General features: G+C 49.9%; 1 protein-coding gene and 1 long non-coding RNA gene across 8 annotated transcripts in view; one reads left to right on the top strand and one right to left on the bottom strand.

Moving 5' to 3' along the window:
- The window catches only part of LOC128822969 (zinc finger protein 501-like), a 348,938-nt gene that overhangs the window by 294,418 nt on the left and 31,441 nt on the right, over positions 1–23,079 (top strand). For 3 of the 7 annotated variants that reach the window (XM_054004892.1, XM_054004890.1, XM_054004887.1), the window contains exon 1: positions 16,142–16,385. The exons of 1 other annotated variant lie outside the window; for it this stretch is intronic. The gene's annotated coding sequence lies outside the window, so the exon portion shown is untranslated. Of the gene's footprint in view, positions 1–16,131; positions 16,386–23,079 lie in introns of those variants that run through there. 3 more of the 7 variants (XM_054004888.1, XM_054004891.1, XM_054004894.1) reach the window with 2 other exon arrangements.
- On the bottom strand, positions 2,033–16,024 carry LOC128823119 (uncharacterized). Its single transcript, XR_008441672.1, has 4 exons — positions 15,644–16,024; positions 14,768–14,856; positions 13,943–14,069; positions 2,033–5,632 (listed from the first exon to the last, which is right to left on the bottom strand). It is a non-coding gene; the product is annotated as an uncharacterized LOC128823119 (long non-coding RNA).

Genomic DNA, 23,079 nt, shown 5'->3' with positions numbered 1-23,079 from the left:
GAACCCCCTACAGGCTAAGGTAAATGCTATCCAAAATTGGCCTGTCCCTAAATCAAAGAAGCAAGTCCAATCCTTCTTGGGCTTGGCTGGGTATTACTGATGATTTGTACCAAACTATAGCCAAATTGCCACCCCACTGCCAGACCTGACCAGGAAAAAACAACCAAATGCAGTTCAGTGGACTGAGAAGTGTCAGAGCTGTTTAAGTGTAAACAGCTTAAGGTGGCCCTTATGTCTGACCCTGTACTGAGGGCTGTGGACTTCAACCAACCATTCACTGTAACAACAGATGCGTCCGAGGGTGGTGTGGGAGCAGTTTTAATTCAGGAAGGACCAGATCACCAATTCCATCCTGTTGTGTTTCTAAGCAAAGACTTTCTGAGAGGGAAAGCCACTGGTCAGTCTCAGAAAAAGAATCTTACGCCCATAGGCGTTGACCTTCCCTCTTTCCCGTGGGTGCTCAACCCCCCTTGGCCCCACCCCCACTCCACCCCTTCCATGAAGCCCCGCCCCTGCCCTGCCTCTTCCAAACCCTGCTCCACCCCCATTCCAACCTCTTCCCAAAAATCCCCATCCCAACTCCACCCCCTCCCTGCCCCTATTCCAACTCCTTCCCCAAATTCCTGCCCCAGCCCCGCCTCTTCCCCACTTCCTCCCCTGAGCGTGCCACATTCCTGCTCCTCCCCCCCCCCAGGGCATGCTAATGCTGCCAAACAGCTGTTTGGTGGCGGCTGGGCAGGAAGCACTGGGAGGTAGGTGGGGGAGCAGGGGGAGGAGAGCTTGGTTGCTGGTGGGTGCAGGGCCGGCTTGACTATTTTAAGTGCTTTAGAGTAGACACATTTACTTGAATTGCCTTGAAATTTGGTGTGCCTCATGAGGGTTCCGGGTTGGGTGAGCATCTCAGATTTCGGGCCAATTGACCAAGGGGTTCCCAAGATACAGCCCCCTGGCAAACAACAGTAATTCATAAAGTTAAAAAATTCTAGCACTGTTGACATTTGAACTCCCCCCTCGATGAGACATCTGAAGACAAACTGAGCTGGGAAAAACCTGTTTCCACCAAGGGTGTTTTCAGAAATGTAGTGGGAGTATTTCACAGATCAATTTGAAGCGGTCTCAAACAAATTTGAAAGTAAATTGACCCTCACTGGGAGGGGGGCGATTAGGGGTGTAAGCATGGGTGGGAATAGGGGGAGAGGAGGTTGTGTCTTCAAGTAGGGATGAGAGGTTTAATGGGAAGGTTGAGGACTGGAGGGGTTATGTGTGGGGAACAGAAGAATTTGGGGTGGGGGCAGGAGGGACCTTTCAGATTTGTATTCTCCCCTTCAGCATATGTGCTAGATCTGGAGGGCCTCTTCCACTCTCCCTGCCCCCTATATATCCTGGGATGTGGAGGACCCTAGCATTGCCCCCCATGTGAGCTGAGACCTGGGAGCAGCGGGGGTCCAAGGTAACACAAATTTCATAATCTGAAATCCAGGAAAGGAATAGTTCAGATACATGGGTGAGTGGGATGGGGGAGGGGATTGATCAGAATATGTGGGGGAGGGGCTGCTTTGGAGGGGGTAGACTGGGTAGGGCTAGGGCATGGTTGAAGCAGGGGCTTCAGACCCAGGTAGAAATAGGAGGGAGAGTTACAGTTCAGTGTGCAGTTTGGGATACATTGTCAAGGTAGCATGTGTAATTCTAGTAAGCTGCTAAATTGAGATGTGTGTACAGTAGCACAGGGAGGGGGACAGCAAGGGGTAAATTCTGACAGGCTTCTGCAGTAAGCACCTTGTGCCGGATCCCACACAGAAGGTTTCTGGGTTTGACCTTGCATCTTGCTCAGCTCTGAACAAAATCTGAACCAACCGTGGCACATGTGGACACATGATGCACAAATGGAAAACTAGGGGCTAGTTCCATCAGGAGAAAGCCCCCCCATCCCAGCCCCCACTCCCAGTGAGCGCTGCAGCCCAGAGTGGCAGTGAACTGAAGGACTCAGGAAGGGCCACCATTTCCTATATTACTAACAAAAAGAAAAACAATACAAGTTTTATTTCTCCAGTATAATTCAGTTGATCACATAATTAAGTCTCTTCTTCATTCAAGAGTAACTTCATGTTTAATTTCATTTTCATTCATAACAATAGCTATTCAATGATTAAAGAATCTTCCCATATGTGTTAGTTTTCTTTTAATCCCCCTTTCCACCAGTGAACCTTGAGTACAGTTGTGGTTAGGGATTAGATACAGGCCTGGATCAGAATCTCTGTAAGATAACAGAGATGAGGTTCCTATTAAAAAATAGCTATTTTTCTGCAGCCATCTCACACTCAACACTGATTTCATCTTACACACAGTTATAGCACCCACAAATGGTGAGTTCAACAAAAACACCACTTCTGTATTCTCCACATCTACATCATTATGGACAGTGTCATGGGGTTGATACATCCTGTTGCAGGGTGTGTGGCTGCGTAAGGATAAAGGCAGGGGTTTGGGGGGAAAGAAATCTGTCCCCTTGGTCAAGACAGCTTGTCTTCAGGTGGTGACCTCATCCAGTGGTGGGTGCAGTGAGAGGTAGAGGCACCTGGGACCACCCTACTCAACCAGGTCCTGACCCAGGGTCTTGAGGAACCAATACTCCTGTGTCCAGACCTGATCTCTCACTGCAACAGCCCCATTCCCTTGGTCACTTCCCACCCTTACTTCCAGCATTGGTAATCTCCCAGCATCCGGCGTCTCTTCCTGGACATCATTGGCGGTCAACTGAGTGTCTGCAGGGGCCTCAGCGTGGCTGGCCCCTGCAGCCTGGAGGTCTAGCAGCTTCCTGGCAGGAGCCCACAACATAGCTTTGCTCTCCTCCTCAGTCCACCCAGGCTGAGCTGAGCTGCTCCTTTTATACTCTGTCTCCAGTCGGACCATGCCCAGGAAGGGGGTGTGGCCTCTTCAGCCCACATGGTGTAGTTAACTCAAGGAGTGCCAGTGCAGGGTTGATACACCCCATCACAGACAGTATTTCCCAAATTTTGGGATTAGCTAGGAGATCTTTTCAGGAGTAACTTCCTGTAGGGACTGGGTCACAAATGCCTTGGGAACCAAATACCTGGGCATTTTGCCTAGTTCCAAGTCACTTGGTGTGGAATTCTATCCCTGGATCATCTGAGACAATATTGACTTAAACAATTGAACCACATGGTGATCATGTGCACTTACTTCAGTCAATTATACGGTTTGGGGTCTGCTGCTGTTCACCTTTTCAGAGTGGAGATTTAAACACACTACTGTTTCTTTAACAATATGTCCAATAGCATGGAGTATTCTCTCCTGTTGACTGAACTACATTTGAATTTTCTCCATGTCACCATGCAGGGATAGGGAAGAAAACAAATCTGAAGTAAAGAATGATGGTCATGTGTCTGAAATTTCCCAATAAATCTGAACTACATTCTGTCAAACAAAACTAACATGCAGTTATATGACCAAGGAACCTTCATGAAAGATAGAAAACCCATATCACAGAGAGGTAGAAGACACTTTTATTTTCATTTAAAGGGAAATTCCAGAGTAGGTTACATCTGATAACTCAGAATGAGGATGAGAGATTCTCCCATAAAACCTGCTTCACTCAGTGCTGTCTCATTAGTGTTATTTACAAAAGTTTTAGCATCTTCATAAAGGGGGGGGGGGGAAACAGCTGACCTTCCCAGAAGTGGCTTTGCCAATAGAGGGAAAATGGGATTTGAACGGTGCTTGGGATCCATTTGAAATCCCCTTTCAAGTCTGTGACACTTTCATCTCCTGCCAGAGTGACCGATTTAGGATCAAAGACATCCAAGCACCATTCCCAAGCACAGATAGCTAAGAATACTACCTCACCAGACACTTTGGGAAGTGAAGGAATATGAAGGGGTGAACTCTGCATGGCTCACACACAAGGTAACAGTTCTGGGGTGATGTGACTCAGACATTCCGTCCTTCCCCTGCATCTCCTTCCAGTGTCACAGAGCCTGAAATGACCCTTATTTCCCTGACACTGCTCTGGCTCTTCACTATATTTAAATACATTTTAAATGAGAAAAATGGTCAACAAAATAACTGCTGTTCAGGATAATCCAGGGTAATGTGAGAACAACTGGGAATGAGACAATCTGTCCTCAAAGAGGAACTTGACGACTCGAACAATAACTTTGCACTGGAAGGAAGAGTATAAAAGTGAATCTCCAAGTTTGTTTCAATGAGAAAATGTGATGGTGGTTAGGTCAGATCAGGAGGAAATGTACTAGATAACCCCACCCACTATCCATGGCCCATGTCTTTACTGCAAGAATAGCTGTCTTTTTACATCAGGAAAGCGAACTCAAACTAGCTAACTCCATGGAAACCACAGTGATGAGACCCAGGTAGATTTTACCTCAACATAGCTGGTTGAAGACACCCCTTATCTCCCCCACCTGGGGTGATGGACATTCCTGGTAGAAAGGACACACACTCCCATGACTTGTAGGACAATGGAGTTGATAGAAAGGACCACAGGATCCACCCCAAAGATGGGCAGGCTTCAAAAGTGGGCAACTCATGTGTGGGAGCTGAGGGACTACAGTGTGCAAATGATGCAAACAGCCTTAACAGTCACTACCTGGGAACTACCAAAAGAATTTAGAAAAAAAAAATCCGCTGACAGCTCTAGAGAAGGTTGTTATGGAGTTTATATCCTTTATGGATTCTGTGATGATAGAGAAGGCCTGAGTTCTAAGTGAAGCTTTTCCCACACTCAAACATTCATAGGGTCTCTGTCCTGTGTGGACTTTCTGATGAGAGATAAGGAAGATGTCAGTAAAACTTTTCCTGCACTCACTGCATTCATAGGGCCTCAATCATGTGTGGATCCTCTGATGCATAGTAAGGTTTGAACTTTGAGTGAAGCTTTTCCCGCACTTGCAGCATTTGTAGGATCGCTCTCCTGTGGTGATTCTCTGATGTCTAATAAGGGCTGAGTTATGATTGAAGCTTTCGGCACACTCACAACATTCATAGGGTTTCTCTCCCGTGTGGACTTTTTGATGAGAGATAAGGGAGGCAATGTCAATGAAACTTTTCCCACACTCACTGCATTCATAGGGTCTCTCCCCTGTATGAATTAGCTGATGGGTAGAAAGGGCTGAGCTGTGAGTGAAGCTTTTCCCACACTCACAGTATTCATAGGGTCTCTCTCCTCTGTGTATTCGCTGATGTCTAATAAGGGCTGAGGTATGATTGAAGCTTTTCTCACACTCACAGCATTCATAGGCTCTCTCTTTTATGTGGATTATCTCATGTTGAATAAGGGCTGAGTGGTAATTGAAGTTTTTCCCACATTCAATGCATGTATTCTTTCTCTTTTCCCTGAGGATTTTCTCCTGGGATGTAGTTTCCTTGAGGTCCTTGTGAGTTCCCTGATAATTAATGGGTTCATCCACTTTCTCCTCTGAGTGGTTTCCCTGCTCTCTCTCTGGCCTGTGGTAACTTTCACCAGCTTTTCCCGGCTCACTGGGGCTGGACACATTCCCTTTGGATCTTCACAGTAATGCCTCACGTGCTTCTACTAGCTCAGCATCTTCCTGGTGAGGATTCTGCTCCTCGTTCTCCCTCACCTAACCATCACTTGCTAGAATAGAAGAGAAATCTCAGAATTAGGGATGGAAAGTCAGAGACCAAACCCAAGTAAGTGCTGGAGAGACAGAAAATAAAAATCAGGGACTGAATTCCTCCAAACTCTTCCCCATATGGGAGAGCGGAGGGAATCAATTCTGCTCCACATCCATGCACAGAGTTTGGATTCCCACCTGATCTGCTTCTGAGAGGTTCGCTGGGCTGACGGAGGTGGCACATCAGGGAGGTGAGCAGCAGCATGGGGGAGGGGGAGAGACCCAAGTTGCAGGGGGCAGTTGGATGACCAGATGTCAGAGCCAGGTGACTACTCCAGAGCGGGGATGCCCCTCCTCCGCCCTGCTCCATGTGTGCAGCTGCTGCTGTTCCTGTCCCCTCACCCCCCCCCCACCCTCCATTCATCCCTGGAGTCACCCCTGGCCACGCAAGACTGGGAGTGTCCTACTGACTGCTCTGCGGGGGTAAGAGGGGAGCTGATTGATGGGGGGTGTCCCCCTCCCCCACACCCATGTTCCCAATTTCCACTAAGCTGGGGTGACAGGACAGGGGGAATCTGTGTGTGCTGCTGCCTCTCTGGGGCTGGAGCTGCTGGCAGCTGATTGTGTCTAAACAAGCCTAGTTCAGGCTCCTGACCTTGAGAGTTTTCTTAAAGAGACAGTACACTCACTCACTCACTCAGGCATGTTCACACACACTCCTTCACACCATCCCGGTGTGTGAGGAAAGCTGGCAAATTAGATGGTATAGTTCAGGAGCCACAGACTAATTCCTCTGCCAAAGGAGAATGTGAAAAATAAGCATCAGGCCATGTGACTTCAGGAGGGACAGATTTGAAGATCCAAAGAGCATGCAGGGAAGAGACTGCAGCTCTTGTAGGAGGGGATGGAAAAGGAAGAGTCTCCATGGTTCATGGAGCCAATTAGCTCCTTTTATCATTTGTTTATCATTGTTATGGTCATCCCATATGTTATTTCAAATGTAATCATTGTGTATTAAATAGATTTAAGTTGTAGGTATAGACAGAAGTAAGACAGGGAGAGCCCTGCATGGATACAAAATTTGTATCCCCATCCAATCTGCAATCCGCAAAAATGGTCCATGAATATCTGCAGATTTGCAGGGCTCTAGGTACAAAATTTATACCTGCAGCTGATCCACAAAAATGGTCTGTATTCTCCATTAGGAGACGTGATCAAAGCGAAGGGCTAAGTCAATGAATCATAAAATCTTCAAATATAGGGCTGGAAGGGACCTCAAGAGGCCATCTACTCAATTCCCATAGCCCTGCAGCAGGATCAGGTATAAGTATGCCATAAATTTGTCTGACCTGTTCTTAAAACCCTCCTGGGACAAGGATTCCACAACCTCGCTTTGTAATCTATTCCAGTAATTCTCTATCCACATAGCTGGAAAGTTTTTTGTATTATCCACCCTCAACCTCCCTTGCAGCAGATGAAGCCAATTACTTCTCCTCCTACCTTCAGTGGACATGACGAACAATTAATCACCATCCTCTTATAACAACCCTTGACATATTTGAAGACTGTTCTCAGGTCCCCCCTCACTCTTTCCTCAAAACTAAACATGGCCAGTTCTTTCAACCTTCCCTCATAGGTCATGTCTGAGGATAAGGAGATAGCTTTTTCCTTCCGAATGGAGATACATAAGGTGAGGTCAGGGAAAAGGACGTTGGAGTAACTGACACAGTAAAGGATGAAAAGAGCTCTAGCTGCACAGATGGATAGGAAGGCCAGATGTTAGGGAAGTTACGGAAAAAGAAAATGCAAGGTGTAGGCACAGCCTGGATAGGAGGCCCTAGAGGTAGCTCCATGACAAAGGTATTGCACAGTTATGGGCCTGAGTGACAGGCAGGACAATGGTTCTGTTTGCGGTGGTAGAGAAAGAAGGTGGGGGGAAGGTTTGGGCAAAATATTAAGAGCTTTACTTCAGCTGTTGATCTTTAACTGATGGCTAGACAACAATGAGGAGATGAGAGAAAGAGAGAGGCTGAGATTTCAGTTGGGACAGAAGGAGACAGGTCAGGAGCAGACAGCTAGAACTGTGAGTTAGGAGCACAGAGATGGTAGTTGATTGTGTGTGTGGGGATGAGATTACCCAGAAATAAGGTGCAGAGGAAGAAAAGAAGGGGACCAAGGACAGAGCCCGGTGGAACCCAAACAGAAAGTTGGAATGGGGATGAGCCAGATCATTCTAAGGACACTGTAATGCAGTGATTGGAGAAGGAGGAGGATGTGACTCATCATGGATCTCTTGATGCCACCTGGCAGAGGGCACAAGGTGCCTAATGTTTTACTAGGATCCCACAGACTAGGTACATGCATATTAGTTCACCTAAAGGTGGCATGTCAGGTGTCTGTCGAGGAACTAGTTAGGTAGGTCTTAGGTAGCTCTTAAAACTTTGCCAGTCCAGCTCTGTTGTTTAAGGCTTTGAAAAAGTGCACACACACATGCGCACACACACACACCATCCAACATAGCGCTGCTGGCAAAAGCTCAATTATAGACACAGCTATAGTGACAAAAACATCCATTTTTAAAAATAGGAAACTAAATGCTCATAAGCTACATTAATGCAGAGTTAAGGTTGCCCAGTGCTGCCTCCTGCCTTGCACCATATAGGCAGTGACTAAACTTAAACCTCTGCAAACCAGGAAATGAGAAGTTAATGTAAACGTCACCCTTCCAATGCAACCAGCTGGGCCTTGAGTGGGCCTGACTGGTATATAAGGGCAGTCAGCAGCGAACCAGCTGAGCGGCGAACAGCAGAGGCTAACAGCGGGAGTTTGCCTGGGAGCTGTCCGAGAGGAGGTACGCTAAGTGCTGCATTAGGGGGGCTGTGTTGGTGAGTATCTGAGTGTCTGCTGCTGGGACAGTTGGTCAGTTTGACCGTGTGCTTGATTGCTTGCTTGTTTGTTTGTTTGAAAAGTGTGAATTGGGAGTGCTTTGTTCCAGCTGGGCCTTGAGTGGGCCTGACTGGTATATAAGGGCAGTCAGCAGCGAACCAGCTGAGCGGCGAACAGCAGAGGCTAACAGCGGGAGTTTGCCTGGGAGCTGTCCGAGAGGAGGTACGCTAAGTGCTGCATTAGGGGGGCTGTGTTGGTGAGTATCTGAGTGTCTGCTGCTGGGACAGTTGGTCAGTTTGACCGTGTGCTTGATTGCTTGCTTGTTTGTTTGAAAAGTGTGAATTGGGAGTGCTTTGTTCCAGCTGGGCCTTGAGTGGGCCTGACTGGTATATAAGGGCAGTCAGCAGCGAACCAGCTGAGCAGCGAACAGCAGAGGCTAACAGCGGGAGTTTGCCTAGGGAGAGCGCACTGAGGCTTTCATCTGCAGGTTTCTCCGAGTAGTTCCTGCAACAGTTGAGGAAGCTCCTAAGAGGACGGTGATATGGAAGGTGAGCGATCAGCTGTTGTAACCTGCACAGGTTGTGCCATGTTTGTCTTTCTTCCGCAGGACAGAAGCGACTTTGTCTGCACAAAGTGCAAGCTGGTCTCCATATTGGAGGAGAAGGTTCGAGGGCTGGAGAAACAAGTATCAACTCTGCGTTGCATAAGGGAAAATGAAGATTTCCTGGACAGACGTCAGGAGATGCTTCTACGGCCACAATGTTCTGAAGATTCAGAGCAGGCGCAGCAGGGACAGAAGGATTGTGAAGAGGTTTGGCAGCATGTGACCTCCAGAAGAAGAAAGAGGAGCGTCCATGCACCAGCAATGGAGATACAGGTGAGGAATCGTTTCCATGTTCTCTCTACAGGTGCTAATGCGGAGAGTGGACTAGACGGCCCATCTGAGGGAAGGGAGCAGAAGGAGACTCCACCGATTGGAACGCAAAAGATGCACTGTCCTAGGGATGGGGGTTCCACGACCACCACTCCCAAGAGGAGGAGGAGGGTGGTGGTGGTCGGGGACTCCCTCCTCAGGGGGACTGAGTCATCTATCTGCCGCCCTGACCGGGAAAACCGAGAGGTCTGCTGCTTGCCTGGAGCTAGGATACACGATGTGACGGAGAGACTGCCGAGACTCATCAAGCCCTCGGATCGCTACCCCTTCCTGCTTCTCCACGTGGGCACCAATGATACTGCCAAGAATGACCTTGAGCAGATCACTGCAGACTACGTGGCTCTGGGAAGAAGGATAAAGGAGTTTGAGGCGCAAGTGGTGTTCTCGTCCATCCTCCCTGTGCAAGGAAAAGGCCGGGGTAGAGACCGTCGAATCGTGGAAGTCAACGAATGGCTACGCAGGTGGTGTCGGAGAGAAGGCTTTGGATTCTTCGACCATGGGATGGTGTTCCAAGAAGAAGGAGTGCTAGGCAGAGACGGGCTCCACCTAACGAAGAGAGGGAAGAGCATCTTCGCCAGCAGGCTGGCTAACCTAGTGAGGAGGGCTTTAAACTAGGTTCACCGGGGGAAGGAGACCAAAGCCCTGAGGTAAGTGGGGAAATGGGATCCTGGGAGGAAACACAAGCAGGAGAGCGCAACAGGGGAGGACTCCTGTCTCATGCTGAGAAAGAGGGACGATCATTGAGTTATCTTAAGTGCCTATACACAAATGCAAGAAGCCTGGGAAACAAGCAGGGAGAACTGGAAGTCCTGGCACAGTCAGGGAACTATGATGTGATTGGAATAACAGAGACTTGGTGGGATAACTCACATGACTGGAGTACTGTCATGGATGGATATAAACTGTTCAGGAAGGACAGGCAGGGCAGAAAAGGTGGGGGAGTTGCGTTGTATGTAAGAGAGGAGTATGACTGCTCAGAGCTCCGGTATGATACTGCAGAAAAACCTGAGAGTCTCTGGATAAAGTTGAGAAGTGTGAGCAACAAGGGTGATGTCGTGGTTGGAGTCTGCTATAGACCACCAGACCAGGGGGACGAGGTGGACGAGGCTTTCTTCTGGCAACTAGCAGAAGTTGCTAGATCACAGGCCCTGGTTCTCATGGGAGACTTTAATCACCCTGATATCTGCTGGGAGAGCAATACAGCGGTGCACAGGCAATCCAGGAAATTTTTGGAAAGTGTAGGGGACAATTTCCTGGTGCAAGTGCTGGAGGAACCAACTAGGGGCAAAGCTTTTCTTGACCTGCTGCTCACAAACAGGGAAGAACTAGTAGGGGAAGCAAAAGTGGATGGGAACCTGGGAGGCAGTGACCATGAGATGGTCGAGTTCAGGATCCTGACACAAGGAAGAAAGGAGAGCAGCAGAATACGGACCCTGGACTTCAGAAAAGCAGACTTTGACTCCCTCAGGGAACAGATGGGCAGGATCCCCTGGGAGAATAACATGAAGGGCAAAGGGGTCCAGGAGAGCTGGCTGTATTTTAAAGAATCCTTATTGAGGTTGCAGGAACAAACCATCCCGATGTGTAGAAAGAATAGTAAATATGGCAGGCGACCAGCTTGGCTAAACAGTGAAATCCTTGCTGATCTTAAACGCAAAAAAGAGGCTTATAAGGAGTGGAAGATTGGACAAATGACCAGGGAGGAGTATAAAAATATTGCTCAGGCGTGCAGGAGTGAAATCAGGAAGGCCAAATCACACTTGGAGTTGCAGTTAGCAAGAGATGTTAAGAGTAACAAGAAGGGTTTCTTCAGGTATGTTAGCAACAAGAAGAAAATCAAGGAAAGTGTGGGCCCCTTACTGAATGAGGGAGGCAACCTAGTGACCGAGGATGTGGAAAAAGCTAATGTACTCAATGATTTTTTTGCCTCTGTCTTCACGCACAAGGTCAGCTCCCAGATTGCTGCACTGGGCAGTACAGCATGGGGAGAAGGTGACCAACCCTCTGTGGAGAAAGAAGTGGTTCGGGACTATTTAGAAAAACTGGACGTGCACAAGTCCATGGGGCCGGATGCGCTGCATCCGAGGGTGCTAAAGGAGTTGGCGGGTGAGATTGCAGAGCCATTAGCCATTATTTTTGAAAACTCATGGCGATCGGGGGAGGTCCCAGATGACTGGAAAAAGGCTAATGTAGTGCCCATCTTTAAAAAAGGGAAGGAGGAGGATCCGGGGAACTACAGGCCAGTCAGCCTCACCTCAGTCCCTGGAAAAATCATGGAGCAGGTCCTCAAGGAATCAATTATGAAACATTTAGAGGACAGGAAAGTGATCAGGAACAGTCAGCATGGATTCACGAAGGGGAAGTCGTGCCTGACTAACCTAATTGCCTTCTATGATGAGATAACTGGCTCTGTGGATGAGGGGAAAGCAGTGGATGTCTTATTTCTTGACTTTAGCAAAGCTTTTGATACTGTTTCCCACAGTATTCTTGCCACCAAGTTAAAGAAGTATGGGCTGGATGAATGGACTGTAAGGTGGATAGAAAGCTGGCTAGATCGTCGGGCTCAACGGGTAGTGATCAATGGCTCCATGTCTAGTTGGCAGCTGGTTTCAAGTGGAGTGCCCCAAGGGTCGGTCCTGGGGCCGGTTTTGTTTAATATCTTTATTAATGATCTGGAGGATGGTGTGGACTGCACTCTCAGCAAGTTTGCAGATGACACTAAACTAGGAGGCGTGGTAGATACACTAGAGGGTAGGGATCGGATACAGAGGGACCTAGACAAATTAGAGGATTGGGCAGAAAAAAACCTGATGAGGTTCAACAAGGACAAGTGCAGAGTCCTGCACTTAGGACGGAAGAATCCCATGCACTGCTACAGACTAGGGACCGAATGGCTAGGTAGCAGTTCTGCTGAAAAGGACCTAGGGGTCACAGTGGACGAGAAGCTGGATATGAGTCAACAGTGTGCTCTTGTTGCCAAGAAGGCTAACGGCATTTTGGGCTGTATAAGTAGGGGCATTGCCAGCAGATCGAGGAACGTGATCGTTCCCCTTTATTCGACATTGGTGAGGCCTCATCTGGAATACTGTGTCCAGTTTTGGTCCCCACACTACAAGAAGGATGTGGAAAAATTGGAAAGAGTCCAGCGGAGGGCAACAAAAATGATTAGGGGTCTGGAGCACATGACTTATGAGGAGAGGCTGAGAGAACTGGGATTGTTTAGTCTCCAGAAGAGAAGAATGAGGGGGGATTTGATAGCAGCCTTCAACTACCTGAAGGGGGGTTCCAAAGAGGATGGAGCTCGGCTGTTCTCAGTGGTGGCAGATGACAGAACAAGGAGCAATGGTCTCAAGTTGCAGTGGGGGAGGTCCAGGTTGGATATCAGGAAAAACTATTTCACTAGGAGGGTGGTGAAACACTGGAATGCGTTACCTAGGGAGGTGGTGGAGTCTCCTTCCTTGGAGGTTTTTAAGGCCCGGCTTGACAAAGCCCTGGCTGGGATAATTTAGCTGGGAATTGGTCCTGCTTTGAGCAGGGGGTTGGACTAGATGACCTCTTGAGGTCCCTTCCAACTCTGATATTCTATGATTCTATGATTCTATGAACCTTAACTTTGCTCCCAACCCTTAACCCTGCAGAATGGTTCTGTGTGTGCGGTGCAAAGGTTAACAAACTGCCACAGGAACTCAGGTAATCAGCTCAATGCAGCAATAAAGGGATGAATTCTATGGTCTGTGTTATAAAGGACATCAGAATAGATGACCTAATAGTCACATCTGGCCTTAAAATCTATGAACCTATAATCTATACAAGGAAACACTAAGAGAATGTGCCATTGTTTGTGTTGTGTTCACAGATGGGAATCCCAACATTTATTGGCATGCCCTCCAGCTGTGTGCACTGTGCCAGCTGTAGCTGTAACTGGATGATGGAGGGATTGGTTGGAGCAGCTGGTCAGAGCTGTGACTGTGCTACGAAGAGAGGTGCATGTGAAACTTGGGGGGGCAATTCTGCCTCATTTCTGTGCTGAGTGTTGTAGGCTTTGTCAGCAAAGGTGCCCAAGGGTGTGTTCTTGCCATGGGGATTGTCAGCACTCTGATGGCGTATGTTCTAGTGATCTGTGAGACTTAGTGAAGGGTTAAGTGAAGGCAGTAACTCAAAAGGAAAACTCAGGTTGAGGGCAAAGGGGTGGTAACACTTTGCAAGTCTCAGATGGTCTGTGTGCACGAGGTTCAGTACTGGAGTGCGGGCCAGGGGGAGGAAGCTTCTGTTTGCTATGACAGGGATGAGCCTGAATATTATCTTAGCAAAGAGAAGTTGTTAGACTTTCTGCTATACGGCTCTGTTCCCAGAGCGTTCTGTAACAGGGGAGGGGAGAGCGCTAGTTTGTGTATCATTCGCATGTCAGGATGTTGTTGAAACAGGGCAGAGTAGAGGTGGCATTGTGGGGTGGCGTGAACCTTAACTCTGCATTTCCTCTTCTAAGAGCTGAGGGGATGGGAATCCTTACCCAGCGAGGTCACATTCTCATAGTTCTCCTGCATGACATCTCTGTAGAGGGCTCTCTGAGCGGGGTCCAGCAGAGCCCATTCCCCCTTGGTGAAATACACAGCCACCTCCTCAAAGGCCACTGGCCCCTGAAAGAGCAAGAGTCCCCCACTTAGAACCTGCTGCCCCAGTCACAGCCCCACTATTCATGGGGGAAATGAGCCAATCAAATGGATACACTGAGACAGAGACAGTCAGCAGAGTCCTATCCCCATATTGCTGAGAGCAGCCAGAAGGCATCTGGGTGAGGGGAGAAAGAGTGAGCCCCTTGTCTCTCCCAGCAAATCCATTTCACACCTACTAGCAGAGGCTGATACAGGAGATGGAGCTCCCAGTAGGGTCCATGCAGAGCCCTATGGCAGGAATCCCAACACCCTCTCCACTGCCAGCAGCTGGATGTGAGGGGCTGGGATATTTTCCCTACACCTTCCTACATCTTTCCATGTCACACCAGCCTCTAGCTAGGAGGTTGAGGGTTCATCACTAGAAGTCTGGTCAGTTTTACCCACCCTGTGCAGAGGGTTGCATTGTCTATTTCCTGTTTCACAAATTAGGGAATTTTCTGTCCCAGCGTACAAGCATTTGTTCTGAGGATCTAGGCCTATGTTAAACAAGTCCCAGCGGGTTTGTCATACTCTGTTCCCCTCCCTTTCCTCACCCAGGGTATTCCCTGCCCCTCCAAACCTAACTCCCCAGAAGTTGCCATCTCTTCAGTATTTACTGCCCCTCTCCCTCCAGCAGTAACCCACCAGCAGTAACCCACCAGTAACCCCCCAATAACTCCTACCTGAGCTGGCTCCACTGCAGCCATTTCTCTTCCCTGTCCCTTGTGAGGACGGGATGAGCTGGAGTGAGCTGTGGGCATCATTATGCAGCCTGGCAGGGCGAGAAGGTTGTGGAGGTTTCAGAACTGGCTTTAGTTCATTCCCCCCGGCTCTTTCCCTGCAGGCAGAGATTGCAGATTCTGCCATGCTGGGAACATGCTCAGTCCACATAATCCAGCACAGCCCTTGCCCCTGTCCTCTGCCCCCCCTCCCACACCACCACCACTGCCCTGCAACCAGGGCTAAACCCACCAAGACATTTTCAAACCCTCCCAGCAACAGGGTGTGAATTAAACATTAGAAAAGACGAGAACCAAAGGAGCCCCTTTGGGGAATACCCCTGACACTGTCCCCAGGGCAGCACTCTCCTGCAGCAGGGGGAACAGGGAGAGTCAGGGGCTGGTTTTTCCTTTCTCTGCTCCTCACCTTGTTCACAGGAAAGTGACCCTGTGCAGAGATGCTGCAGTGAGTGTGCCTGAGATCAGAGATCCAGAAATCTGCCCCCACCCCTTCTACTTTCTCCTCACACCATCTTCCATCTCTTCCTCCTCTTTCCTAGCACCCTATCCCCCCTGGTTGGGAGACGTAGTCACCATCCTATTCTTGGGGGCTTTCTCTCTCCCCTGGCTGGCCCAGCTCTGCACGTGCAGGGAAGGGGGTACCAGTCAGGAAGACCTGCTTTATCCACACAAGTTACTGGACACCACAGAGAGCCAGTGGAAGCAGGTCAGACTCGTTGATAGAAGGATCTTTCTGGCCTTAATGATGGCAGCAGCTGTGGGCCCCGCACACCCAGAGAGCAGAGATGGGGGGGGGGGGGGCACTGTGCAGTCAGGTACCTGCCCAGCCCCAAGGGCTCAGTCATCTGGAGTTTCAGCTCGGGAGTTGCCGTCAGCAGAATCAGGGGCGGTTTCTAGCCTGAGGTCTCCCTACACGGCCGGGCACGGAGGGGTTAATGACGGGCTCTCCCCAGCACAGATCCCGCTGGGGAAGCAACAGCTGTTCAGCTCTCAGGTCAAAACGGGGGCAGCAGCGTCTGGTCTCTCAGGAGCTGTCCGGGGTCTGATGCTCTCGGTTCTTTGCTCTCCCGGCTCCTGCCTCCTTCCTCCCGGCACCCACCGCTCCCAGCTGCTCCAGCCCCTTCCTGTGCCCTGCAAACCCCACCCGGGCTGCCGCGCTCGCCGGGGCTGTCTGCAGTGACTGGGACTCGCCCCAGCTCAGCTGACACCATCTGCCTAGCCAGGCACTGCACGGGAGGGAACGCGGGGGGGGGGGGAGGAGTCCCGCATGCGCAGAGGCAGAGCTCACAGAGGCTGCATTTCCCAGAGCACCTGGCACATGCCCCCACCCCCTGCTTTAGGCTGGGGGGGAAGAGAACAAGGGAGGGGCGGAGTGTAATCAGCTGCTGGGTGAGCGCCGCGCTGCTGTTTCTCCATTGTGATCTGGGAGCCCAGGCAGAGCAAAAGGGTCCGTGCCGGGGAGACCTTCATTAACTCCTCACCGTCCGGCCTGGCCTGGGCCCTTCTCCCGCCGGAGCCGCCCTGGGCTCTGCCCGCCCCATTGCAGAGCTGCAGCCTCCAGGTACCGGAGCGAGCCCCGGGGCCGGGCGGTGACTCTGCCCCAGTGTCCGTCGGGGGGACCCGGCATCTCGCAGCGCCGGGATCTGCTCCCTGGGGCAGCGCCCGCGGGGGGCTCGGAGCTGCTGTCCCCGCAGGAGCCCAACGCCCCCGGCCCGGCCAGGCTCTGCCCTGGGGCACCACGGGGGTCTCGGGGAGGGGACCAGCGCCTACTCGGGGTCCCTGTATGGGGTTGGGTGGGGACTGCAAGGGGGGGGGACCTGGGAAAAGGAGCAGATGGAAAATGTCTGTGCAACCCGGAGATGGCCGGGGGAGGAGAAGAGCAGGTGACCCCCCGAGGAGCGGAGAGAGAAGGGGAGGGCTGAGATCCCCTCGGATTTACTGCTGCCGCCTCCCGTGGGGACCCCCATCCTCTCCAGCCCTGCCCCCTTTCTCTCTAGAGAACAATGAGCAACATCCAGAGTGATTTCCCCTATCCTCAAATCCCTGAGAAGGTCTCTGTTCCCCTCCCCTGATTGTGCCCCATTTTCTCTCCACTTCACCAATGGCCAGTTCAAATCTCAGGTTTGGGGTGTTTCCCCCCATTTTTACCTGCAGTGATTTGTCCTTGTTTAGGAGGGAAATCGTTCCCCTGAGTGATTTCTGAACTGGGAAGAGGGTTAATGGGCAGAGGCTGGGAGAGCCCTGAGACAGGGATACCTCTGGGCTGGGGGGCCACTCTCTGCTGGCAACAGGACATGAAAAAGCCCAGGAAGGGAGGGGAGGAGCAAACGTCCCCCATGGAGACGGCCCAGCCCCAGGTTTCCCAGTCCCAGCTACTTCCCCCTGCCCAACCCAGCAGCCCCCCCAAGACACCACCTGCCAGTCACATTTCCAGACCCCACAGCCAGTGATATTCTGACTCCAGCCCCCACTCCTTTGCCCTGTGAAAGTCACATCACCCAGGGCTCCCTGCTGTCCCTGTGAATGTCAGGTAGGAAGAATCCATCCCATTCTGTTGTTGATTGAATATCAGCTGTATAATCCCCTCAAGTTTCCCCTCTTTTCTCTTGAACGGTTGAATGGTGACATAAAATCTCCTCAGATGTTGGTGCTTCTCTCTTATATTGGGAAATATTTAGTTTGTGCCCCATTTTCTCCTCAGTTCTGAAATACTGATATCAAATTCTTGAAAATCTTCCTGCTTTTCTCTCCAGGCGTCTGACTGAGATCAGGGCTTATCGTACTGAGCATGGCACAGGCCTTGCTTGAGATCAGGCCCCCCAGTGTGCCGGGCACTGCACAAACCCTGACTAAGTTTGGGGCACTCGTTGTGCCAGGAACTGCACAGACCTCTACAGAGAGCAGGGACCTTGTTGGGCCGGGTGCTACAGTGATCCTGACTGAGCTCCGGGCCTCAACATAAAGTGAAATCAGGCTCCCATTGTGCCAGGCGCTGCAGAGACAACAAACGAAATCTGGGACCTTGTTGTTCCTGGAGCTGCAGAGACCCCAACTGAGATCTGGGTCCTGTTCTGCCAGGTGCTGCAGAGACCCCAACAGAGGTCAGACCCCACTGTTGTGACAGGTGCTGTGGAGACCCCATCTGACATCAGGCCCCCGATTGTGCCAGATAAAACTGAGACCAGGACCGAGATCACGGTTCCCCTTGTGCCGGGCAGCGCACGACTGCGGCCCAGATTTCTGCCTCCATTGTCTCAAGATGTCATCAAGTCCAGCTCGCTCTGCTGAGGCAGGACCAAGTATATGTAGATTATCTCTGACAAAGGTTCGTCCTACCTGTTCTTAAAAACTTCCAGGGAAAGAGACTCCACAGCCACCCTTGTAAGACTATTCCAGAGCTGGACTACCTTAGCTCTGGTGACACCCACACAGATTTTAGTTGGTGAGTGGCTATGGAGAGAGAGTCCCTAGTGAGTGGGCAGCTGGGTAAAGAGAGTAAAGTTGGGAGGAGAAACTTTGACGTGTCCAAGGTCACCCAGGCAGTCCGTGACAGAGCTAGAAATATATCCCAGTTCTAGTGCCACTGTACTGCTGTTTTGGATACTGAAGGTCTCTGCCACACTGGTGTTTTAGAGTGGTAGCAATGTTAGTCTGTATCAGCAAAAACAACGAGGAGTACTTGTGGCAGCTTAGAGACTAACACATTTACTTGAGCATAAGCTTTTGTGGGCTAAAACCCACTTAATCAGATGCATGGAGTGGAAAATACAGTAGGCAGAATATATACACACAGTACATGGAAACAATGGGAGTTGCCTTACCAAGTGGGGGTTCAGTTCTAATGAGGCAATTCAATTAAAGTGGAAGTGAGCTATCATCAACAGGATGAAAAATCACTTTTGTAGTGGTAATCAGGGTGGCCCATTTAAAACAGTTGACAAGAAGGTGTGAGTAACAGTAGGGGGAAATTAGCATGGGGAAATTTAGTTTTTAGTTTCTGTAGTGACCCATCCATTCCCAGTCTTTATTCAGGCCTAATTTGATGGTGTCCATTTTGCAAATTAATTCCAGTTCTGCAGTTTGTCGTTGGAGTCTGGTTTTGAAGTTTTTTGTTGAAGAATTGCCAGTTTTAAGTCTGTTATTGAGTGTCTAGGGAGATTGAAGTGTTCTCCAACTGGGTTTTGAATGTTATAATTCTTGACGTCTGATTTTTCTCCAATTATTCTTTTGCATAGAGACTGTCCGGTTTGGCCAATGTACATGGCAGAGGGGCATTGCTGGCACATGATGGCATATATCACATTGGTTTTAGGCACTGGTGCAAAACCTTAGTATAGACAGAATTTACACTAGTGCACTGTGATTGGCACTGGTGCACCCTGTCCCTGTTTGAAGGCTTGTGGGCAGGACAGTGACCTTACTGAGTCCTGGGGCTGGCTGAACAGTGCAGCTGGTAACGGAGGGACAGCAGTGAATGGTGGAGGTATGAGCCAGGAGCACAGTCCCACAGGACTGGACACTGACTTCTCCTGACCCAGGGGACACCACCCAGCTGTGTGCGGGGACCGCAGCTGAGCTTCCCTTCCAAGACCGCGTATGCATCCATGGACAAACCACCTCTTCCTGCAGGCTAATGCAGTGGGGCCTGGAGACCTTTCCAAGCTGTGGGTGACGGGACTCTGGCATTACTGGGGTTTGTTCCTGGCTCTGTCACGGACCTGCTTGGGGGGTGACCTTGGGGAACTCACAGCCCCTCTGTGTTTTCCTCCTACCCATTGTCTACTTGGATTGTGATCTCTTTGGGGCAAGGACTGTCACTCTCTGTCTGTGCAGTGCCCAGCACAATGGGGGTGCTGATCTCAGTCAGGTTCTCTGCCATGCACAGCACGATGGGGCCCTGATCTCCATAAGTGTCTGTGCAATGCAAGGCACAGTTTATAGACTCACAGACTTTAAGACCAGAAGGGACCATCATGATCATCTAGTCTGACCTCCTGCACATCGCAGGCCACAGAACCTTCCTCACCCACTCCTATAATAGACCCCTAACCTCTGGCTGAGATAATGAAGTCCTCAAATCATTATTTAAAAACTTAAAATTACAAAAAATCCACCATTTACATTAGTTTAAACCTGCAAATGACCCATGCCATGCCCCATGCTGCAGAGGGAGGCAAAAAAAAAAATACCCCAGGGTCTCTACCAATCTGAGTCTGGGCAAAATCCCTTCTCATCCCCAAATATGGCAATCAATTAGACCCTGAGCATGTGGGCAAGACCCAGCAGCCAGGCACCTGGGAAAGAATTCTCTGTATTAATTGAGACATCCCCATCGAGTGTCCCATCACCGGCCTTTAGAGATATTTGCTGCTAGCAGTTGCAGATCGACTACATGCCATTGTAGGCAGTCCCATCATACCTACCCCTCCATAAAGGTAACGAGCTCAGTCTTGAAACCAGTTAGGTTTTTTGCCCCCACTGCTTCCCTTAGGAGGCTGTTCCAAAACTTCACTCTGATGGTTAGAAACCTTCGCCTAATTTCAAGCCAAAACTTAGATGGCCAATATCCATTTGTTCCAGTGCCAACGTTGGTACTTAACCTAAATAACTTCTCTCCTTCCCTGGTATTTGTCATAAGTGAACCTAAGAACATTAGAATGACCATACTGGATCAGATCAAAGGTCCATCCAGCCCAGTATCCTGTCTACCAACAGTGGCCCATGCTAGGTGCCCCAGAGGGAGTGAACCTAACAGGTAATGATCAAGTGATCTCTTTCCTGCCATCCATCTTCATCCAAACAGATACTAGGGACACTAATGTCCTTCTGATATATTTATAGAGAGCAATCATATCTCCCCTCAGCCTTCTTTTGGTTAGGCTAAACAAACCAAGCTCCTTGAGTCTCCTCTCGTAAGGCAGACTTTCCATTTGTCGGATCATTCTAGTACAGGGCTCAGCAACCTTTATCGGCCGAGGACCACATCTGGGTGGGGAAATAGTGTGCAGGGCCAGGGCAAGGGGTTGGGGTGTGGGAGGGGGTGTGGTGTCTAGGAAGGGGCTCAGAGCAAGGGATTGGGGCAGAGGAATGGTGCGGGTTGTATGGGGGGGCTCAGGGAAGGGGGTTGGGGTGCAGGAGGTGTGTGGACTGCAGGAGGGGGCTCAGGGCAGGGGGTTGGGGTGCATGGGGTGCAGGATGCACCAGGGAGCTCAGGGCAGGGGTTGGGGTGCAGGGTGCAGCAGGAAGCTCAGGGCAGAGGGTTGGGGTGCAGGATGCAGCAGGGAGCTCAGGGCAGAGGGTTGGGGTGTAGGAGTGTGGGGTGTATGAGGGGGCTCAGGGCAGGGAGTTGGGGTCAGGGTACAGGAGGGGTTCGGGCTCTGTCCCCGCTTACCTCAAGTGGCTCCGGGGCGGCAGCAGAGCTTACCAGGGCCAGCGCTGGCTCCCTGCATGCCTGCCCTGTCCCTCAACTCAAGGAAGTGCTGCGGCCCCTGGGGGAAGTGGGGGCGGAAGGCTCTGCATGCGCTGCCCTTGCCTCGCCTCCAGGTACCTCCTCCAAAGCTCCCATTGGCCGCGATTCCCCGTTCCTGGCCAATGGGAGCTGCAGGGGGTGATGCCTGGAGGTAAGGGCAATGAATCGAGCCCTCTGTCATCCCTCCCCCGTCTGGGGGCCGCAGTGCTGGTGGCGTTGCAGGTCATAGTTTGCCCAGGCCTGTCCTCGTAGCCCTTCTCTGCATGTGTTCCACTTTGAGTTCATCCTTCTTAAACATGGGAGACCAGAATTGCCAACAGTATTTCAGATGAGGTATCAGTGGTGCCTTATAATAGTACTAACATATTGCTTATTGCAAAAATTCTTGCACTATTAATTTTCATCCCATTTCTATTACTCCAGCTTTCAAGACGGAGTACAGATCTTCTTGTATAATATTCCTGTCCTCCTCCATATTGGCAATCCCTCCCAGCTTTGTGTCACACTCCCACTTTTTGTGCCAGTATCACTAATAAAAATGTTGAATAAGATCAGTCCCAAGACTAATCTCTGAGGAACTCCACTAGTAACCAACCTCCAGCCTGACAACTCACCATTCAGTATGACCCCTTGTAGTCTCCTCTGTAACCAATTCCTTATTGACCATTCAGTTCTCGTATTAATCCCCATCGTCTCCAATGTAAGGAATCGTTTCCCATGTGAAACTGTATCAAATGCCTTACTGACATCCAGATAGATTAGAGCTACTGCATTTCTTTTGTCCAAAACATTAGTTGCTTTCTCACAGAAGGAGATCGGGTTTCTCTGACACCATCTACCTTTTGTAACACCATGTTTTATTTATTTATAGTGCTGAAGGCTGGAAGGAACTGTTAGCAATAGGCTGAGAATGGCCATGTAGTGGTGGGGGAGGGGATGCGGTGTTGGAGGTGTATCTGGGATTTTATTTTGTAGGAATCAATGTCTCTGCTCCCTGTGGCCGTGGTGCCTTCCATACCAAAGCAGCATATCAGCAGCGCAGACGCACACACCATAGCTCCATCTGGAACAAGCAGCAATCACTGCCAGATGGGATTGGTGATTTTTCAGGGGCCTAGCTTGATTATGCCTGGCTGGGGTGGATTCAGTTGGATGAGAGTCTGGGGCTCTGATAGTTTGGGATGTTCCTTTTTGCATAGTCAGTTATTTCCCTTTATTGTTTTACCCCCACCTATGCCCAATGCCACTCTCTTCTTAACTTGCTTTGGTTATTTCACTTTTAAATGGGATCTAATAATTGCAAAGCTGAATGAAAGATAAAACAAACAGAACCATTTGAATTTTGGCACATAGATGGTAGAACTACCTAGTGAAGGTATGCTGTAACGACCTGGTTATCTATAGCGTTTTCTGATGTCAAAAAGCCAAAAGCGCTTTTTAGGGTGAAAGGGCTCATCAGGTGTTTGCTCTCTAGGGAGCATGTCACCGGCCAGGGCTTGCAGTCTTTCAGGAGTGGTGCGCTGGATTGTATTTAGTAATCTCAAAATAAAAGGTTAAGACTGCTGGTTCACAATATCCAATGAAATCTTGCAAACGATTATACAAATAGACTATAATGCTGTTAAAATGACATTGTATTAATACGGATTCAAAACTGAAATTAAAATTAGGAGATAAACACATGAGAAATGAACTGACACCTAATTTCTATTTCTTAATGACTGAAATTTTGACATTCATTCTCATCAGCTTTTTTTTCAAAGCAATGCACAGCACACAGTCAAGT

The sequence above is a fragment of the Malaclemys terrapin genome, chromosome 15 (genome assembly GCF_027887155.1).
Source record: "Malaclemys terrapin pileata isolate rMalTer1 chromosome 15, rMalTer1.hap1, whole genome shotgun sequence".
Taxonomy (NCBI): Eukaryota; Metazoa; Chordata; order Testudines; family Emydidae; genus Malaclemys; species Malaclemys terrapin.
Note: the sequence above shows the minus strand (reverse complement) of the source record. Positions and strands in the feature narration are given on the sequence as shown.